This window comes from Tinamus guttatus, unplaced genomic scaffold (assembly GCF_059628265.1).
Source record: "Tinamus guttatus ecotype Peru unplaced genomic scaffold, ASM5962826v1 Tinamus_guttatus_pri_ptg000022l, whole genome shotgun sequence".
In the NCBI taxonomy this organism is placed as follows: domain Eukaryota; kingdom Metazoa; phylum Chordata; class Aves; order Tinamiformes; family Tinamidae; genus Tinamus; species Tinamus guttatus.
This window is the reverse complement of record NW_028288556.1, coordinates 661,934-682,436: the sequence shown is the minus strand read 5'-3', so window position 1 is coordinate 682,436 and position 20,503 is coordinate 661,934. Positions and strand designations below refer to the sequence as shown.

General features: G+C 39.3%; 1 long non-coding RNA gene across 1 annotated transcript; it reads right to left on the bottom strand.

The window, feature by feature from the left end:
- Positions 1-3,816: 3,816 nt before the first annotated feature.
- LOC148596263 (uncharacterized) lies at positions 3,817-19,896 on the bottom strand. The gene is made up of 2 exons (XR_015913346.1): positions 19,807-19,896; positions 3,817-3,998 (listed from the first exon to the last, which is right to left on the bottom strand). It is a non-coding gene; the product is annotated as an uncharacterized LOC148596263 (long non-coding RNA).
- Positions 19,897-20,503: the final 607 nt, after the last annotated feature.

Sequence of the window (20,503 nt, the reverse complement as noted above, 5' to 3'; positions counted from 1 at the left end):
AAGAAAAAAAAGGCAACTTGTCATTTATGCGTGAACAGTTAGGCAAATCTACCTAACATATAACAGACAAATATAATTCTAGCTTTCACATGAAACACGTAAAACCATAAAACACACACACACAACACACAAATGGCATAACTCACACCTGTTCAGCTAACTTCCCTACTTTAAATCATTAGAAGTATGGTTCTGCTGTATTATTACAAGGCTATATTTGCTAAGTGACCATTTCATCAGTAGCCACAGTATTTATATAGACTTCATGCACTTATCACAGTGTCTCTGGGCTACAAAACTGCCACCTGCATCAACAGACCTCAGTCAACTGAAATTTCCCCCGTGTTTCCTCCTGAAGGGATATATTAAGGAGTCAGGTAGCATATATTCATTATAAGCTGCCAACACTAGTTTCAAAGGTTACTTCTTTTATTTTTATTAATTTAAAATAATATCAAGAGTATGGGATTAACAGAGGTCATAATTTCATTTGTATGAAATTGGCTAGTACTTCAAAATTATTGCCAAGTTTCCTACTGAGTTCAGTGGTACAAAGTAAGAAGTAAATACAATATCCTTAATTTGCTGATATTCGAGCAGCAAAAAACATCATTCTCATAATAGGAAAAGTGCCCTTAATGAGATATTTTAATATAAGATTTTTTTTAGTCTAGTCTTACACTCTCTCATTTGCTTGCCAAGCTGTCTCAAGCAGATGTGGGTTTAGCTTATGAGCTCGCACGACTGGGTGTGTTAAGAAACTACAGTCCTGTATCTTGATTAAAACTCAGTCTCCTTACTTTTGCATTCCACTTGGGAACACAGGAGAAGAAATATTCGTTGGGCAAAATTACTAGAGTAACCTTTCATCACTGGTAAAATTTGACAGGTGAGAAAAAAAGTTCATTAAATCATTCGGATTTGTCCAGTTATTCCTCTACTTCATAATGAAGTGCAATAATTATGGGTACCAAAGATCGTATTGAGCTTCACTTAGATAAACATATCAACATTGCACTCTGTAAAGGAACTGTGAACATCTATAGGAAAAGCCTGCACAAAATGCTGACTGGTAATCTCCTCACATCATATACAAACTTGCAGTATAAAAAGCCCCATCCGAGAAGCTGTATTCCTTTGCTTCAGATAACCAGGACTCCTACTGCTCAGTGGCAATTAAACAAATTTGAAAGTTTTGTAATTTATGCACTCCATATGGATACATGATAAAAGCTTTCAAGCAATAGCAGCAGCTGACACATTATACGGAAACAAGTCTTTAGAAAAGGCACATAAACAGTCTTTGAAGATAACCATTATTAAAAACAGTGTACCCCATTGGAAGTAAAACAAAACACACTAAACAAAGAGCATCCATCAAGTTTATATGTACTTAATAGCACACTATGATGTCTCCTGTCTGAAACACATTTGGAAAGCAATAGCAAGCTGCCCAGTGTAACAGAATCTGAACACCAGCAAGAGTGCATGAGCTCCCAAAGACATGAGGGCATGCAACCATATGCAGCTCGTCAGTCAAGCCTGACTGCAGATATCATTCCTCAACTCGTTATGTTCATGCTCTATGCAGTGTTTATATCACTGAGTTACATTACAGTGGTGTTTCCTGGCTTCTTTAAGAGAAGATCTGTAGAACAACTTACACAGTGCTGCCACAGTAGTTTTCTTTTACAATTATATAAAAAACAGTTGCATTTTGGATGTACATTGTTGTTATTTTTATTTTCTTTCACTCTATTGTTTTGTTTATGTGGGGGAATATGTTCGTGTTTTCCATTATTAGTAAGTCAAGCCAGGGTAAGTAAGTAAAACATTAAGTCTCTATAGGTTTAAAACTAGTGTATGGGAAAGTCAGGCTTCATGAACATGGCACAAAATAACCAAGGCAGGACATTCAAAACTTTTCCTGAGGCCAATCAACTTTTGAAAAAAATATCAAGCAAAACATGACAATTCATCAACTTAAAAATATGCATTAGCCTTCTGTACAACAAACAGGGGGATGAGAAAAAGGAGTATGGATTGTCCTGGGAGCCATGGGGTCATCAACAAATTTGGAGGTTCATCATATGACAATATTTTTAGCAGCAGTTAGTAAGATTTCTTTGTGGTATGCATTTGAACACAGTAATACACTGTAATATACACTGCCTCCTGTGTAGTTTAGGATGTCTTTTACTTTTCAATAACTACCCCTAATTACAAGGCAGGATTGTCTCAGAAAGAAAGTTTTTGCCAGAAACCTCTGACAGACTTCTGGAGAAGTTATGCTGAATATGCAGTTAGACTTAATCCTCTTGTACCTCATATATATGTGTGTAAATATACCCATACAGAGACACACACACATATAAAAGTAGGATAATCAGAAGAAATATTGACTACAACAAAATATGACTATGAAAGCCAAACAAGAAAAGAGACCAGATGGCAAAGAAGAAATGAAGTTGTGAATTGTCATGTTGATGAGCCAAACGAGTCCTATCAGATGAGAGGATATTGCAGGAGGAATGTAGCCAACCAAAAAAACAGGAAAATAAGGAATTCATCAGTGATGCAAAACAAATGAAAGAAATTCAAGTGTCTGAGATGACAAGCCAAGAAGGCACACAGACAGAAGTACTGGAAGACACAACAACATGAACCCTTCTAAGGAACATGAGAAAAAAATAAAAAGCCCCACACAGGAAAGACAGGTCAGTTATAAGAGGAGTTCGAATACAGACAGGTATGTTCTCCCTGATGTATATCTGATGGTAAAAAATACTCTTAACTTAAACTGAGCCACAAGTGAAGACAACACAACTGTGATTTTTAAAGGGAGATTCCCCATTAAATGAGTATTAAAAAAAATAACCTAGACTAATGTCGCCCAAGTAAACAAGAAAGATTGAGGGGATAGAGAAATCTCTAAATATAGTCAAAGGTTAACTTCATGATCATGAGAGTGGGTGAGTTCCTAGATCACAGACCAACTACAATGTCCAGCTAGTACCCGCCTGTGTAAGACCATAGAAAAGGTTCTCAGTGCTTTCTGCAGCATCTTGTTCTTGCAGGGTTGGCTACATAAGCTGATGACTTATGGTCTCTTGTATTCATTATATGGTGAAAGGAAGCAGTTTTAGGTGCTTAATGCTAGAAACAACAAGACTCAGTAGCACAGACAGTCTCTTCCTATACTCTGTGTTCCTGCGCATAGCAGGGGAACAGTTTTTTTCTTGCCTTTTTTTGCACAGAGGCAGTGCAAAATGAAAGGGGAATGCCAATATTCTTTAAATCTCAAGGAATCTCCAGCAATCAGATCCCCCAGTAGGTAGACAAATTTTCTAAAACATCCCTAAAACACCCACATTCCTACAGTATATGATATCTCAAAGTATATGACATCTCAAAGGCTATTTCCGTCTTTGTTTTCAATATTTCTACATAACTGCCTACCTTTCTGGACTTTCCAATGAAGAGCTCACCAAGTCTTCAGTCACCAGCTGTGCTTTGTAACTCTTGTCTTTCCAGGACTGTTGTCTTGAGCAACTAGGGCTTTTAGAAGAGTATGTTCTGCAGACACCGTAGTTCACACTAAGGATGACTAACAATTATAGCAGTACTTTAACGCATGCGGAAATCATGCCAAAGCATATCCACATAATACTGCAGCTAAAAACTCGATGCCAGTAAAAATGATAGCACCTACTTAGATCACACAGCACAATATTTAGAAGTTATACCTACCTAAACTGTTATCGCTGCTAGTCGGCCAGGAAGCCATCCTATCCCTTAATTTTTTCTTTTTGCAAGAGTCATCTGATTTCACAGAAAGCTCCACTTCCTCTTTCCTGATTTCTCGCACCAGTTGCATGCGGCAGTGACTAAAATCCTGAAAGGAAATTTTTCCACTTTCATCTGCTCCCAGCTGGTGCATGATCTCAGCGACAGACTCCTCCATGTTCAGCTGGCGGCAAACCATCAGCAAGTCATTCCTGAGAATATTTTTAGAGGGAGATGGGCAGGAAGGGGAAGAATGAAAACAGAGAGAAAATATGGGGGGGGCAGGGGGAGAGGGAGGAGTAGAGGGAAGAGAGAAAAGAAAAAAAAAGTGCAATTTAGTTCAGAAGAAAAGGAATACTACTTCTGTTTAATTTAGAAATGCGTTAATGCACAGTCACTTGAACCCAAAAACTCAACTATGATTTTTTTCCAAACCGTGAGGATAGCAACATAGTTCAACAGAGAAAAGTCACAGAAAGGAAGGAAACATTTTTCTTTAAGATTAACCTCTATTTTTATACTATTAATAACATTTGTACTAGCAGAGAAATTACACAAAAAGGGAGAGCTAAAACTTGCTGTTAATCTTCATAGTGCCTTCTGCAGAATGTGATACCATAAGAATTTAAATAATTAACTTGTAACTAGATGACAGCTTAAATTTCCATTTTCTGGAGGTCAGGCAAAAGCATTTTTATTGCCACTAAACTTAAACAGGGAAGACACAAAGAAAATAGTAAAAATGGAAGTAATATTTTGAATAACTTTGCCGCCAAATGTTCTGATTAAGAAAAACTTAAGAAGCTTGCAACTGTTTAAAGAAAGCTACAAGAAGAGGAGCAGACAGTTCCCTGCAAAGTACTCTAAGTGTTAGAGGCCAAAACATGCAATTTTTGCAATGTTGATTTAGCTGCAACTAAGTCAATATGAAAGATACTTCCAAAATACAATACTTTTGACAAATTTGTTCAGAGTGCTATTAGGATGGATGCATGCAAGTATATTTAAACATACTGAGAGAGGCTAGGGAAGATATTCAGGAACATCGGGACCTATGTCATTTTCTATTTTGTTTGAAAAGAACTTACTGAATTTACCTTAGGCTCAATCTGAGGGAGAAAATTATTTTGAGGAGAAAATAATCTGAAGTGTTCTTTTCCCTGCATTCTCTGCACATTTTTCCTTTTCAAAATTGAGGTAAGTTGACGGTTTTAAAAGAATTCTCGACAGTAGAAGTTGGTAAGGAAAAAAAAAAGGGGATGAATTATAAGTTTATTGCTAAGTAAAGAATGGTGAAAAAACATTAACAACTCCAGTCAAGGAACAACTGTAAAGAATGCTTTCTAAGTGGACTATTAGACAAACATCTGACATTCTCCAATAATGGCACATGCCCAGATAATTGAAATACTTAAATAATTCTCTGTATCAAAGACTAAATCAACTCCTCAAAAAAGGAAGATTGTCCCTGAACGGCAAACAGTCATATTGCCTTTTTCAAAACATAAACCACCATAAAATAAATACTATTCTCATGCAAACACAACAGTGTAAGTCAAACTGCACTGTCTTCCTGAGCACACACAGAAAATGCATCTCTTCCTTTCCAGTTTTCCCAAACAGCAAGAGACAAATTTGGCAGACTAAGGCCTGTCTCATTGCACTGCTGCTCAGAACAAGTCATCTACTCACAAAAGAGAGCACCTAAGAGCCAAAGAATCACTTTCTTCCTTTTTTCTTTTTATCTCCCCCTCACCCAGAGAATATCCCACTTCACTGGTACAAGGGGCAGCACAATGTTGAAAGGAAGACAAATGCACTATTTGGTAAATGGCAACTAGTCAAGATTCCAGAAAAAAAACATGGATGAATCAATTTAAAATGTGAAGCAATAGCTACTCTACACTATCAAAATTTCCTTGGTGTGACATTCTGTCCAATTTCAAAGTTTAAAAAATTGTCACTATTTCTGCACTCTCACACTTTGCTACATCTTTCCCTTCACCTTTTTCTTAAATAATTTTTGTTTTGGACTGCCACAGCAATACTACAGTGATTCATATGAGAAATAGTATGAATATTTTATGGCTTCCTTTGTCTGTTACTCATTTTTATGTTTCCATAGAAAGAAGGAACTATGTAACAAGATTAGCATTATATATATTATTATCATTCTTTGCACTATTAGCATTTCAGTACTAGTATCTGAACATCATACAGAATGCTTCTGTAAATACCAAGGCATCCATAATTCTTGCATCAAATGTTACATTAAAGCCACTTAATATCACAGTCAACATCCATCTTTTGTATAGAACATAAATTACACTTCAGATGAAGTTTTGGAAGTCCTTGCAGTGAATCTGGAACAGCTGCCCCAATAAACATCTTGGCAGAGATGTTTATAGTGAAACTCAAATACAACCAATCAATAAATAAGCCACACTGTGACTATGTATTTTAACTATATATATATATATATATATCCACTTAGGATAAGAAATTACTTTATTATAAGAAATCCAAACTACATCATATGTGCCAAATCTACATGATTGATAAGTGTACCTAATTTTTTGGAAAGATTTTTGTTTAGCTTTTAATCTTGCCAAGAAAAAAAAGTCAATCTTACTGTGGCTTGGTTCACTGGATTTTAAAAATCAAGCTTACACAGAGCTATCTCACAAGGGTATTGAAAAGAAAAACAAGGGACACAAGGCATTCACATTTTCACAAGAGGAACCACAGATGCAACTAAGCAATGTCTACATTAGCAAATTAAAGTGTAACTAGCCTGCATTATCAGATGCTAGCAGTTAAATTTGAATTAACCCTCAACCTTAAGCACAATAGTGATGGGGTAAGATCACAGCAACTGCTTTAGGCTTCACTTAACTATAGCAACAAATGCTTACCAGCTATTTACAAAGGAGCTATTCATTTACTTAATGTCATTCGTTCCTGTATCAGAATTGATGTAGCATAACCGATGATGGACCACCCTTTGGAACAAGGAAGAAAAGGAAAAACAGAGTTTTTCCTAGTAGGTTTTTAACCTACTAGGAGCTTCTAAGACAAAGGCTTGCAGCTCTAGTCCCCAAGGCGGCAAGATGTTAGAGCACCAGTACGGTGCTTTACACAGTGCCTGCTGGTGACAACCCAAGTCCCCAGTGTCTCCGTAAAGCTCATATAGTCATCTCTGACCTGACATTTGCCTCCTGACCTTCCACAGGCTTGTCAGTGCTAGGCTGTGCACAGTTGAGCTCCCTCCAATTGTGTAAATATTAACTCAATAGCATTTGTTCAGCTCAGGAAGAGTCGGTTAGATGAATGGACAGTGAGGTGGATTGAGGACTGGCTGGATGGCAGAGCCCAGAGGGTGGTGATAAATGGGGCTGAGTCTAATTAGAGGCCCGTGACCAGTGGTGTCCCGCAGGGGTAAGTACCGGGCCCAGTGCTCTTCAACTTGTTCATCAATGACTTGGACGAGGGCACAGAGGGCACCCTCAGCAAGTTTGCAGATGACACCAAACTGGGAGGAGTGGCCGACACTCCCAAGGGCTGTGCTGCCATTCAGAGAGACCTGGACAGGTTGGAGAGTTGGACAGACAGGAACCTCATGAGGTTCAACAAAGACAAGTGCAGGGTCCTGCACCTGCGGAAGAATAACCCCAGGCACCAGGACAGGTTAGGAGTTGACCTGATGGAAAGCAGCTTCGTGGAGAGGGATTTGGGAATCCTGGTTGACAACAGTCAGCAGTGTGCCCTCATGGCCAAGCAGAACCATGGGATCCTGCCTTGCATCAGGAGGAACGTTGTCAGCAGGTCGAGGGAGGGGATCCTGCCCCTCTGCTCAGCTCTGGTGAGGCCGCACCTGGAGTATGGGGTGCAGTTCTGGGCTACCCAGGACAAGAGGGACGTGGAGCTTCTAGAGGGGGTCCAATGGAGAGCCGTGAAGATGATTAAGGGCCTGGAGCATCTATCATATAAGGAAAGACTAAGCGAGCTGGGCCTGTTTAGCCTGGAGAAGACTGAGAGGGGATCTTAGCAACAAGTACAAATACTGGAGGGGTGAATGTAGGGAGGATGGGGCCAAACTCTTCTTGGTGGTGGCCAGTGATAGGACAAGGCTTAATGGGTACAAATTGAAACACAGGAAGTTCCATCTCCATGTGAGGAAGAACTTCTTTCCTGTGAGAGTGACAGAGCCCTGGAACAGGCTGCCCAGAGAAGTTGTGGAGTCTCCTTCTCTGGAGATCTTCAAAATCCACCTGGATGCCACCCTGTGCCACGTGCTCTAGGTGTTCCTGCTCGAGCAGGGCGGTTGGACTAGATGATCTCTAGAGGTCCCTTCCAACCTCAGCCACTCTGTCATTCTGTGATTTGTAACTTCTGCAGTCTGAGGAAATACTAGTATGGGGAAAGATACAATGAATTACAAACAACAACAACAAAACATGCACACACAGAACAAACAAACAAAGTTCCACAAAATCTGAGTTGACTGAAGTAATTTGAGCCTACTGATACTACTGAAAACAGATTTCATTTACCCAGGATGAGCCAATCTGAAATGACAACAACTTTCCTAATCTCCCTCTGCAAAAATTATCTAAAAAATTTATTAATAAGGAAAGACATTTTCTTTACTAACATTTCCTCTGCATCTACATGGAGTTTTTCCATGTAAACATCTGCCTGTTCCCCTTTGGTGCCTCATTTTCACCTTTGTAACTCTCTTCGTTTTTACTCACAATATACTAACTAGAAACCGCAATCCAGTTAAGCAGCTTTTTTTTTCCCATCTAGTTTCTTGAGGCAAAGAAATATGAGTAGAACTAAATTGGGACTACAGTAGCTTATGTTAAAAAAAAAAAGTGGAATTTGCATAGCATCAATTTCAAATAATAGTCTCAATTTTCTATACACCAAACATACCAAAAACTCCATATAAAAACACTAATGATATCAGTACAAAAATATAGGCACCAAATTTTTTATCTCCCAGAATCAGAAAGTTATTTTCCTTTTTGATATAATATGTGCTATATTAAAATAGCCTTTTCCCCAAAGTACATGATCTGGAATATTTTTAGAATAAACAGCTCGGCACTTGAAGATCATATGCTTACGCAGACTCTTTCAATTTTACCTTGTATTTTATCACTTATATTGAAAAAAATCCCCCAAGAAGTAGCACAGACTAAGTTCTGAGCACAATGGCGATGATAGCAACAATACCTAAGCAAGACTTCGATAGACAATTGGAAAAAGAGCAGAAGCAGCTATGAAGCAGAACTCTTGCTGCCACAAGAAGCCCTGTTTTTTAACAGGACAGCATCAGAATACAAATTATTCTGTCATATTTTATTTAGCCATCTATCTACCATGGCAATCCTTTCAGAAGCCTCACACACATCACTTCCCTAATTCCTCCTAGTTCAATTTAAAAGCACAGGATTTCTGAAACAATTACAAAATGAGGCCAATTAAAGTTTATGAATTGAGATAAATTTTGAAACATTTAGATTTCCTCCTCCAAGAGAAATTAAATAAAAATGCAGTATATCTTCTGCACAGCATAACAATGCTGGACAGCTAAAGTGAAGCCAGCATACATATGCGCACACTAAAAATTGCAACAGAGAAGTGTTCATATTTGCTATCAGTTTTCTTTGTAAATGGAAGATCAAACTTTAAAAGCTTCCTAATTCTTTCGAACCACAAAACTGGATTAGTGACATAAACTTTTGCTTTCTTAACATAGCTGTGTTTCCTGCTGTACTCTACCTTGTTCTGATTTCTGCTTTAGTAAGCATGAGAAACCACCTAGGTAAGAATGAATGCATGCTGCACAGTAGCCAGTGTGATTGCTCAGGTGCTTAACTGAATGAGTAGAAACATTTTTCTGTTCTTACTCCTTCTGATACACTATCAAAACTATAAAGAAATGCTGGTTCTACTGTCACTATCTAATAGTATAAATTCATTCAAAATTATTTAATTTCAGCTAGTACAAAGATTTTATGGGCATCTTCCTGGCAAACATTTTTTCTTTGCTTGTGCAATCTGCAGTCTAAAAATTCCTTTGAAGAAGAAAGGTCAAAATCAGAAATGCACTCAAGTTCCCCAGAGGCAGACAGAGTAAACAAACAGCAAACTGCAGGAAAACCTGTTCCACATAGTTGTGTTGTAATTATGAGCCACTTCAAGTCCATGGACAGCCATTAGGACTGCTGGCTAAGACTAGGTTTAAGATGTCTCTCTGACGGAGCACCCTCAACAAATAAAGCAACAAGGGCTTGCCAAAATAAAATAAAATATTTTTCCTGGAATCACTACAGTTTGTTTACTTTTACCGTTGGTAGCAGTGTGCATCATTTGTTTTTCTGGTGGAGTTCCCTCTGCTGGACACTTACCAAATTGCTGTGTTTCTACATCTCACATGGTGCCTGCTCCCGTGGTTCTCAGCAAATCAAACCCCTTAGTACTTAATCTGTAGCAATGAGTTACAATGAGTTACAGCAGTTCTCTAGCTTTCATTTTTTCGTGTGCAAAAACAGGCAGTCATAGGAACAATCTCAAAAAGTTTTTTTCTCATACTGTTTGCACTTGCTACTCTTTTTGTTTCCAAACATCTGTTTCTTACCCAAAACATCTGCTTTTTGCTCTCCTTTAAGAAGTTGCAGTCTCTAGCAAAAGTGTAAAGAGTTCTCCACACTGGCAGCCTGGTTGATGCTGCCATATCACAGACTGAGATACCATTTACCTCTATCTGAGCACTCACCAAACTGCTTTGATGGGCTCCAGACATGTGGTTGTTGCAGATTCCAGCTGCTATCTCTGGCTGTAGCCTCTGTGAAGCTTCAAGACCAGCAAGCAAGACCACAAAGACTCCCACACAGCTTGAGTCTGTCAACTTGCTGCTGCCTCACATCTCCTTCCATTTTCCTCTGCTAGGGCTGACTCAGCAGTCAGCTAAACCGCCATAAAGCTCATCATAGCAAAGGGAATAGTTTAATTATTATTGACTTAGCTCCCCACACTAGTTCACTACAGAGGTGGACAAGTATCAGTGCCAGCATCAGACGCCAAACAGCTATCAGCCCAGCTTTCCTGAATTAGACTGCCTCCTTATTCTCTTCACCTTCTGCAACCTGTTGCCCTGACAGGGCAAGCAAAACTATCCTTGCCTGTGATCTAGGAACTACGGTAATTCCTATACATGTAGAGACCTCAAAAATTTACACTTTGTACAAAATTTACACAAATTTTACACATCAGATCTTACACATCAGAACTTGCTTTAGTAGACTCCAATGAAAAAAATCCTTCCAGATAAAAGTTCATCATATCATTCTTACTACTTTAAGCGGGTAAAAATGCACAGGTGATAAACTGTGACACCACACAAAGATTGCATGGACCTCCCATAAAATTTTAGAAGTAGGAGCAGCAGTCACTAAAAATATAAAGCCAAAAACAACTTAAAGAAAACAACAACAAAACACATATACACATAAAACAAAACACTGTTCACACTGAACTTGACTTTCAGGCAAAATCTCCAGAATGCTCACAGAATTACACCTTTTCCTTACAGATTCTTGGGCATCAGCATTTTAGTCAGCCAAAGATGGCTAGGTAGCCTGCTTCCTGTAAAGCATGGGACATGGTATACAAAATGCTTTCTCCCGAACCATACCAACAAGGCTAAGCTAATTCCTGTACCAACATGAGTTAAGAAAATTGCCAGAATCTCTTAAAGTGTATTTCTCAGGCTATTTGCTAACAATTAGACTTTTTTTTTGAATAGTTTTGAAGCTCTCCAGCAGGCCACAACCTGTCATCCTGACAGACACTAGTTTAACATGACAAACTCAGGGCTGCACATACAGAAATCCTCACTTCATATTCTGCATCTATCACTGGCTAGGCATCCTTAAGACTGCTACAATCCTTCACAAAAGATAAGTATTATAAAACTATCTTGCAAACACAAAAGTTGTCTCTCACAATTGGTCAGATCTAGTGAAGAGAAATATTTTTAACAACCTTTTTTTTAATTCTTTCCCAAACTCTTCAAAATAAAGCAAATTAATTCAATGCCCACTCGAAGACAATTCAAATCTTTCCTTAAAAGTGCTTAGCATCTACAATATTGCACCTACAGCTTCACCTGTAGCTAACTGCACAGATTTAAGAATTCTTTTTTACTGAACCCAAAGTATTTCAAGATAAGCACACAAATTTAGGTATCACTTTTGAAAATTACCAGCCTTTTCACAACTAACAGCATCAGCAGCTTACTACCTCCCTCCCTTAGGTACTCCTTCCTTGTTTTTTCTCTTACTACTTATGCACTCTGAAACTTCTTACCCTTGAACCGCCTTGTTAACTTCATTTTCTGCCCAGTATATCCCACTGCTTTTTCTGTAATTTCACATTTAAAATTCCACTACGCTGAGCAGTAACAAGGAAAAAGAAGGTTAAACAGTCAACCTGCTCGAAAATGCTATGTGCTCAACACAGCTGAAGATGTACTCCAGTTTCAGAGCACTGGCTTTATTCATAATCAACAAAAAATCTACTTCAGAACTCTACAATCTTCAATATCACTCCTTCTCCTGGTAAAGTAATAATAAGTTACCTAAAACAATCAGTATCTACAATCAGGATTCCCCTTATCTCTCCCCTATTTCCTACCAGATATGGACAAGATTGCCAGAGTTTCTACAAGTGCTATGTTTTGTAGTAGGCACTCACATTTTACTCATTAGAAATAAAGTAATTAAATGTACTTTTAACATTATGTCAACTTTGCCAAACCATCAACACAACCTGGGAGAACAAGCTGTCTTCTCTGGAGACAAAATTATTACATGCAAACAAAGACCCTGTACATCAATAAAGAAGCACCTGCTTGTCAACACAGGCTCTGCCATCTTATGTTTTCCTTTGTGCAGCTTACTAATTTCAAGTTTCACTAAAACCCAGTATCAATTCAGCCCACAGATTCTACCCATGGTAAGAACTACCAGGAACCTAGTTTTCACTTGGCCAGGCTAGTCTAAATTATGCTTACAAATGTCAGAAGGAATTTCATTGAATAAATTAATACTGCATAAGTACTGCATAAGTACTGTTTTGTTTTATTAATTTTTTAAAAAATAGTCCTGCAAAAACTTTCCAGAAGTAAGATGTGAAATGTTTTCATTAAAGCTAACCATCTTAATTAATCTGTTAAGTGCTTGGAAACAGTCACTCTCCAAGAGAAAATTCCATAGACATAGTATTTATTTTCAAAGATACATGTAAAAATTCACAGTAAAGATGAGGTGTTTTTCCAAGGCCATATATCCTCAGATTAACCATTTTTCTTTGAATACCACTCCCAGTCTATCAACAGAACAATGGTCAATTAGGCACTGGCCTAATTAATCTTTCACTCACCAACAGATGTGCTAAGATTCTAAAAAAAAATCAAATTGTTACGATTTTTCTTAAAATATATTTATTTTTAGTGTCACAAATCAATTTTTAGGAATGTTTCCCAATTCAGAGCATTTGAAGCAAATTGTATTTAAAAATAAATAAGAAACCAGACATTGCACAATCACAACATACGATGAGCCAGCAGCACAAAATAACGGACGGAAACTAGTATTTCTTCTTGAGCTGCTATTCCATCAGAACAGTCCTCTGATCTGGCTCACCAAACAAATTCAAGATTCAGACTTCAAGACTGGATAGCACTGAACAACTCTTCCTGCAGCACCTTCACCTAGGTTGACTTCAAACTGCCATGAAACCTCAGCAATTCATTTCACAAGCAGCTGAGTAATCAAGGTCACAGAATCACTGAATCACAGAATGGCTGAGGCTGGAAGGGACCTCTACAGTTCAGGACCATGGATGTGCTAGGAAAGACAGAAGCCCAAGTATCTTGTTAGGGTCACTGTTCCCAACCATGACATCCATGACCTGAATTAAGTTCAGGTGCTGACAATGCTATTTCAAAAATCTGAGGATTTTTAAAAATTGTTTTAGAATCAATTCATAGTGACCAGTTAAATATTTCCACAGGGCACCCTCAAACTAGACAAACAAGAAGAAAAGATAAAGAAATAAAATGAGTTAACCACCAGTGGTGAGACTTTTCTCTCATCCAGGAGTATCCCAAAACAGTCAACCTATCCATTAGTTTCTAAGTATAGGTTTTGGCAACTTAACTGTAAACCCCTAGAAAGTTTCTCCTTTAAAGAAGCATGAACTAAGGAGCAGAGGTTATGGAAGATGCTAATTACTTTGCCTGTTATAAGCAGAAGAAAATGACATCATATGGAATCAGAAAGATCCAATTATTTACTTAAGTTTCAGCTAAATCATAAAAATGGCCACCAGTAGTCTTTATACTATAACCTAGTAGAAAAGAGACATCTAGCAAATTAGTAATGTTACATTTTTCTGGGCTTCTTAGTAGTCATTCTGAAAGATCACAAGAACTACCTGAGCAACATGTTTTTCCCCTTCCGGGGTCACAGAAAGATTACTGAATTTATACAGAGGTTTAATCCCCTCACAGTCAGAATCCCAATAACATGGTATTAGCAACAAACCTTAAAATGATTAAAGATAAGAAAGAGCTTCAGTTATTAATTGCAATACTCAGAAATACACAGCACAAAGCAGGAATTCGAGAAGCTCATAGCCTTGATGTAGGCATGCTTTTTACGTGGCTAATATCCCTGACATATTGCAGTCAGCTCCACTGAGAACTATGAACTGTTCACCTCAAAATTAATATGGTTCTCCGCTGCACACTGAGGAGTAGCATAGGACATAGGCTAGTGATGACACAAGACCAAAACTTCATCATTTTTAAATCTGATACAAGTCTAACAGTTATCATACTGATGAATGTAGAACCTAGGACTATGTAAAATCTATGTTAAGTACTTGTTACATTTACATATTTTATTGACGAGATCTGTTACAAGTTTATCCGGATTTATCCTTCAACTGGCAGCTTCCCCATTTCCCCCCAAAATAATTTTCAACACAGTTCTAAGCTCATTACTTACACATCTATGACATCCAGATCACTGCCTCCAGCTTGTACATAAATTTTAAAATACATGATGCTTGGTCAAGATCTCTGACAATGCTTTGTATGAACTTGATTTATAGCTTGTACAGATCTATACCCTAAAATGTAAACTCTCCTCGAGCTGCAAGGAAAAATACAGATTACTATCCTGGGAAACATCATCATCCATATTCACTCCAATCACTTTGCCATAATTACCCATTTTAAAAAAGGGGAAAAAAGAGAGAGAAAAAAAAAGATTGTAAAATATTTGATCTATCCACTTATTTAAAAATATTTCAGAGCAGTCAAACAGTTTGGGCTTTTATTTCTCAACAGTAGTTTTCCTACTTTCAGAAAATTACACACAACACACAAGTGTCCTGTAAATAGGCTTAGTTCCACTGTGTTAATGAAGGAATTTACAAGAATACTAGCGTGCAACCTGGATTAAAGCAATAAATACTTTCACAGTTTCTCTCGTGGTTACACTGTCTAGCTACAAAACCCTTGAAGATCACTTAATATACATAATATGTAAATTATATATATATATATCAGCTTATCATTGCAAAGTTTGTGAGAGTTCCCACAGCTATACAGTTCACGTAATAGATCAAATCCAACAAGTTTCTTTTAGCTGTTTCTGAGGAGGGCAGTCAAAGGAAGCACTTTTTCAGTATATGCTTTTAATGGACTGCACAAGCACACTGCAAAAAATAGCACGTTTGTGGATTTTCAATTATTCAAAAGCAGAGTATGACAAACACTGACTGAAATGTCAAAAAATATAACATATACAGAAGAAAATATTTTCAAACAAACTCTACGGTGAGAACTTTTATTATTCTGGATATCATGATGAAATTTCTTCTTAGGTACTCAATATGAATTTCACATTTCTTAAGAACTTAAGAATTTATCAATATTTAAGTTAAAATTATAAAAATATCATGCATATGTAGCTTAATATGGAAATTAGATTTTTTTCATGTATCATCTCTATAACTCATAGCTTCACTTTTTTAATATAAATGAAAATATCTGCTACAGATAGAAAATTACCTTATTTGGAGCATGTAGTGTTGCAAAACAATAATCTGGAAATCCACTTAGTAACTAATGCAACAAAGGCGAAAATCATTACATGCATAACTAGAACTTCAATACAATCAAAATACAAGGCAAACAAGTTTCTAAATACATTAATATAGCCTACCACCTGTAAAAACTAAGCATGTCCTCACTTTCCCCACTGACATCCACCAACACCACATGCTGACCATATTAAAAAACACATGCAAAAGCAGCAAGTGCTCCCCAACACACAGAACCTCTGAAGCTGAATACAGTTTTAACCATAGCATCAGATTCTCAAGCTTTTCAAAACTAACAGAAGAAAAACAAATGAACGCAGTGTTTTTTTTCAGTTAACAGCTTTTTGTTAATAACAACACAGTCCAGTTACAGCTGCAAAAATAAAATTTTCATGTAAACAGTGTTTAAAGCTGACTCCCACTCCCAGTGAGGCTGATTTAGCTGATCTTCAGAGTTCAGGATCCAGCCTTAATCATGGACTGCTTTGCATATATTTGTTTGCAGTTACCTCTCATTGCTGATGACACATCTCAAACATGCCAAGCCTTTATGAGATGTTAAATAATTAACTACTATCACTCCCCAAAGGAGCAAAACCCATTTCTGCACAAATGAACAAATTAAAGCTTCTGTGTTCTCTTAATATTTCCATATAGCTAGATGCTGCAAGATTTCAAAGTGCAAGATTGTGATCTAACTACAAAATGTAACATGCAGAAATAGACACAAGCCTATCACTCCATCCCCCATTATTCAATTTCTTCTGCAATACAACTATCAACAGCACACACTTAGTACTTAGGCTTTTTCATTTTAATATCATCCCAACCACTGACAGCCTGAAAATTAATCAGTATCTCAGGACACGCTCCTCCTCTCCATCTGTGCCTCTACTTCCCTGCTATTATTTGAAGAGGTTTACAGCTAGATGCACAACAAAGCATCTCCACAGCTGAGACACCATATAACTTCATTAGGAATGCAAATAGCTCTTTTCCCCATGCATTATGAACTAAATAAACATGCACATAAAAATAATTGCCTTTGCAGTATCTTCCATAGCTGGCCGAAGAGTTGGAGAGAAAACAATCTTATGAACTTACTGCTGCATGCATGCACTATGCAAACAAAAGACTGATGAACCTTCATCCCTGTGAGAAGCGCAGAAAGGGTATTCATTTTGAAAAACAACTGAATAATAGCTGAAATATAGTAAACAATTTTAATATCATTACATGGAAAATAAGTTATAATAGGAGGCTAAAACTAGTAAAAGTCTATAGGTCATTTCTAGTCCATAAGGAAGCAGCTGGATTTACAGTGTTGGCTTCTCAGTTTTTAGCTCTGTATACAGATGCCTGGGTATTTATTGCTGTGTTTGATCTCCTGTACCATGGTACGGGAACATGGAGAAGTCAGTCTACCTAATCTCCACTGGGGCTACAGGAAAGGCAACAAAAAAAGCAGCTTTACCCTCAAGGATCGAAAACACCAGCATTCCCATTAAGAAAGGGAGGTCAACTTAAGCAGGATAGCAGAGAACAGGAAAGCCAAATACCTAGCCTCTATGAAAAAAAAGAGAAAAAGCAGGAGCAAGACAAAAAGTATGCACATGATGGCAAGATTAAATCACAGATGTGATTTTTTTGGCCCTGTTTAAACATGGTGCATTAGAAAAAAAAAAAAAAAAAAAAAAAGGTGTTGCTACCCAAACACTGTCCTGAGAGGGTGCACAATGATAAAGCAGTTGCTAGACTTTTCATAGGGACACTGTGCAACCACAAATCAGAAGGAGCTGTCTTTGAGACTAAGGTGGCACATACATTACAAAAACATCCAAAAACCACTAGGCAAGTCCAGTCCTGCATAACCCATTGCTATAAAATAGATTAGGAGGGAAACTGAAACACTAGACATAGCAAAGTGAGGAATGCGCTCCATTTACAAGACTGATTACCTTAGTGAGCTAATGATTCTGTTTGATGACAAAGATCACTTGTCAAACATCCATTCACTACTTCCTCGCAAATGTAGAAATTTAAGGGAAGGCAACAATTTATAATACTATGTTCTGATAACAGCCATACCAATGCTTGTCTCAAAGGCACATTCCCCTATGATGCAAGGTATTAGCAACCGTCAACAACAGACCCACTAAATCCTTAAGGATTTTTAACCACTACCCTCTGAGCCTTAATTCTGTTTTCTGAAATCGAAGGCCTGTCCTAGAATATGCCATGGATCTTAAAAGCTCTAAACAACATAGTTTAAGCAACATTCAAAAGCATATATGTTGATATATATTAATTAATTGGATTGATTTGGAAAAAAACGTAAGTTATAAATATGAAAAACTCCATCAAAAACATGACTGCCTTGTGTTGTGGTAGTGTCTCTGAACCATCCGTGCTCATGAAGCACTACAACATTCTTTCAGCAAGTGCTTTAATCCACTTTATGCTACAGGAAAGCACCACAGTGTATACAGATCACTGAATGTGCTCGTAGGAGGCAGCGGGTGCTTAAGTGAACACTTCAGATTTCGGAATAACTTCTATAACTTTTCACTTAATAGGTGGAAAGAGAAGTCACCTTACAACACTGGTAAGAACTTGTGCATTTTCAAAATTTTTATTTCAGAACTACAGCTGTCAAAATAATGATTAAACAAGAAAACAAATAAAAATCAGTGTATGAGAGCCCTTAAAATTAGAAATATCGTGACCTCAAAGGCTTCTTTTTTAAAAAAGGTGACTGCCAGCTGTTTGAGACTTTAAACTTTCTGGTTCCAAAGAGATGACAGAGGGGGCTGAAGCCTTTTTGTAGGGTCATACTGCTAGGTTTCAGGTTAGGTAACAGAAACTTTCCCTCACTTTGACTCAGCTCTTTAGAGGCACTTCCTAACTACAGTTAACACGGGCTTTGTTTTGAAGCTGCAAGTTCCCAGCATCTCAGAAAAATCCTGTCTTTAGTACAGTCTTTTTTTTTTTTTTTTTAATTATGGTCTGGAAGAAGCGAACTAGTTGCAGAAATACCTCCCATCAAACCCCATTCTGATCTAAACATATTGCCAAATAATTTCAGATATATGAGCATCTCAATATAGCTTATTTACAATCTATGACACTGTACAGTCATTGAATGTCACAATCTTGAAGCTAATGGGATGGGGATAGGAGTTTAAATCAGGTTCTAATACCACAGTACCAATGAAAACTCAATAAAGTTAGGTGCTCTCAGAAACTACGATTTTTATCTTTGACTACTGTATCTAGGCATCACCCACTGCTATGGATGGAAGAGTAATAACTCTTTCCACTTTAGAGAGACATATTTAGAAGAAGACATACCTAAGGGAGGGCCCATAAGGACATTCCATTTTTTCCCAAGCATGTCAGCTAAGAGAAGTGTTTCTCAAAGAAACGTGGCCTCCCCCAAGCCTTGAGTCAGTTTTATCTTTGACCAACCTTGCTTGTTTACTTACAGAAACCACCTGCCTAACGCATTAGGTCATTAAAAAACACCTAGGTTAGAAGACCTGAACTCCCAGACTGAAGGGAAGTTAATGGTCTTGCCGGAGAACCTTAGCGCGGTCCGGGCTTGCGCTTCAGGAACGCCACGGCGCCAACGCCCGCCAACGGCCGCTGGGGCGGGGGCGCCCCCGGCACGGCCGCGCGCCCGGAGGTAACGGCCGTTCGAGCCCCCGGCCCCTGCGGAGGCGCCGCCGGGCACGGCGCTTTGCCGTGCGAACTGCGGAAACTCTGCGCGCGAACTTGCCGCCAAGTTGGGACGCCGCTTCGGGGTGCGCCGCGCCGGAGCCGCCCCGCCGCTACCTGCTGATGTAGCCGTCGCCGTCGCCGTCGCAGGTCTGGAAGAGGCGCCTCATCCTCTCCTCCTCGCCGGTGCTGGAGGTATCGCTGCTGCTGCTCGCAGCGCTGCTCACCTCCGCCGCGGCCGCTGCCGCCATCATGCGTCCCGCTGCGGGGGCAGGCACGGAGGAGGAAGCGCCCGGGACGCCGCGTCCCGCCGCGCCGCAAAGTGCGAGCGGCAGCACAAAGCGCGCGGGGCGGCGAGCCCCGGCGCGCGCCCGCGGCGCGCGATCCCGCGGCGCGCCCCCGCCCCGCGCACCTTCCGCGGCGCGCGCGGCCTGGGCGGGCGCGCGGGGACCACTCGGGAGCGGCGGGGCCGCGCAGGGGGGCGGGCGGCCGCTCGCAGCGCGTGGAGGAGCCCGAGCGGCGCCGCCAGCCGCGCGGCTGTGGAGGGCAGCGGCCCGGTTAGCGCGCGGGGCTGGGCCGGTGTCCCCGCGGCGGGGGCCGCGGCCGTGCTTCCCTTCCTGCCATTCCCACAGGCACTGCGTCCTGCTCGCTGCGGGGAGCTGTGGCCTCCCTGCGCTTGGGCTGCGAAGGCTGAGCGTAGGCAAGCTGCAACAGTTCACTTGCTCAGTAGCAATATGTGCAGGCTTTGGGTTTCCTGATGGTGGACAGAACAGGTGAGTGTCTGGGAGCACAGAACACCACCCCTCTTGGTGTT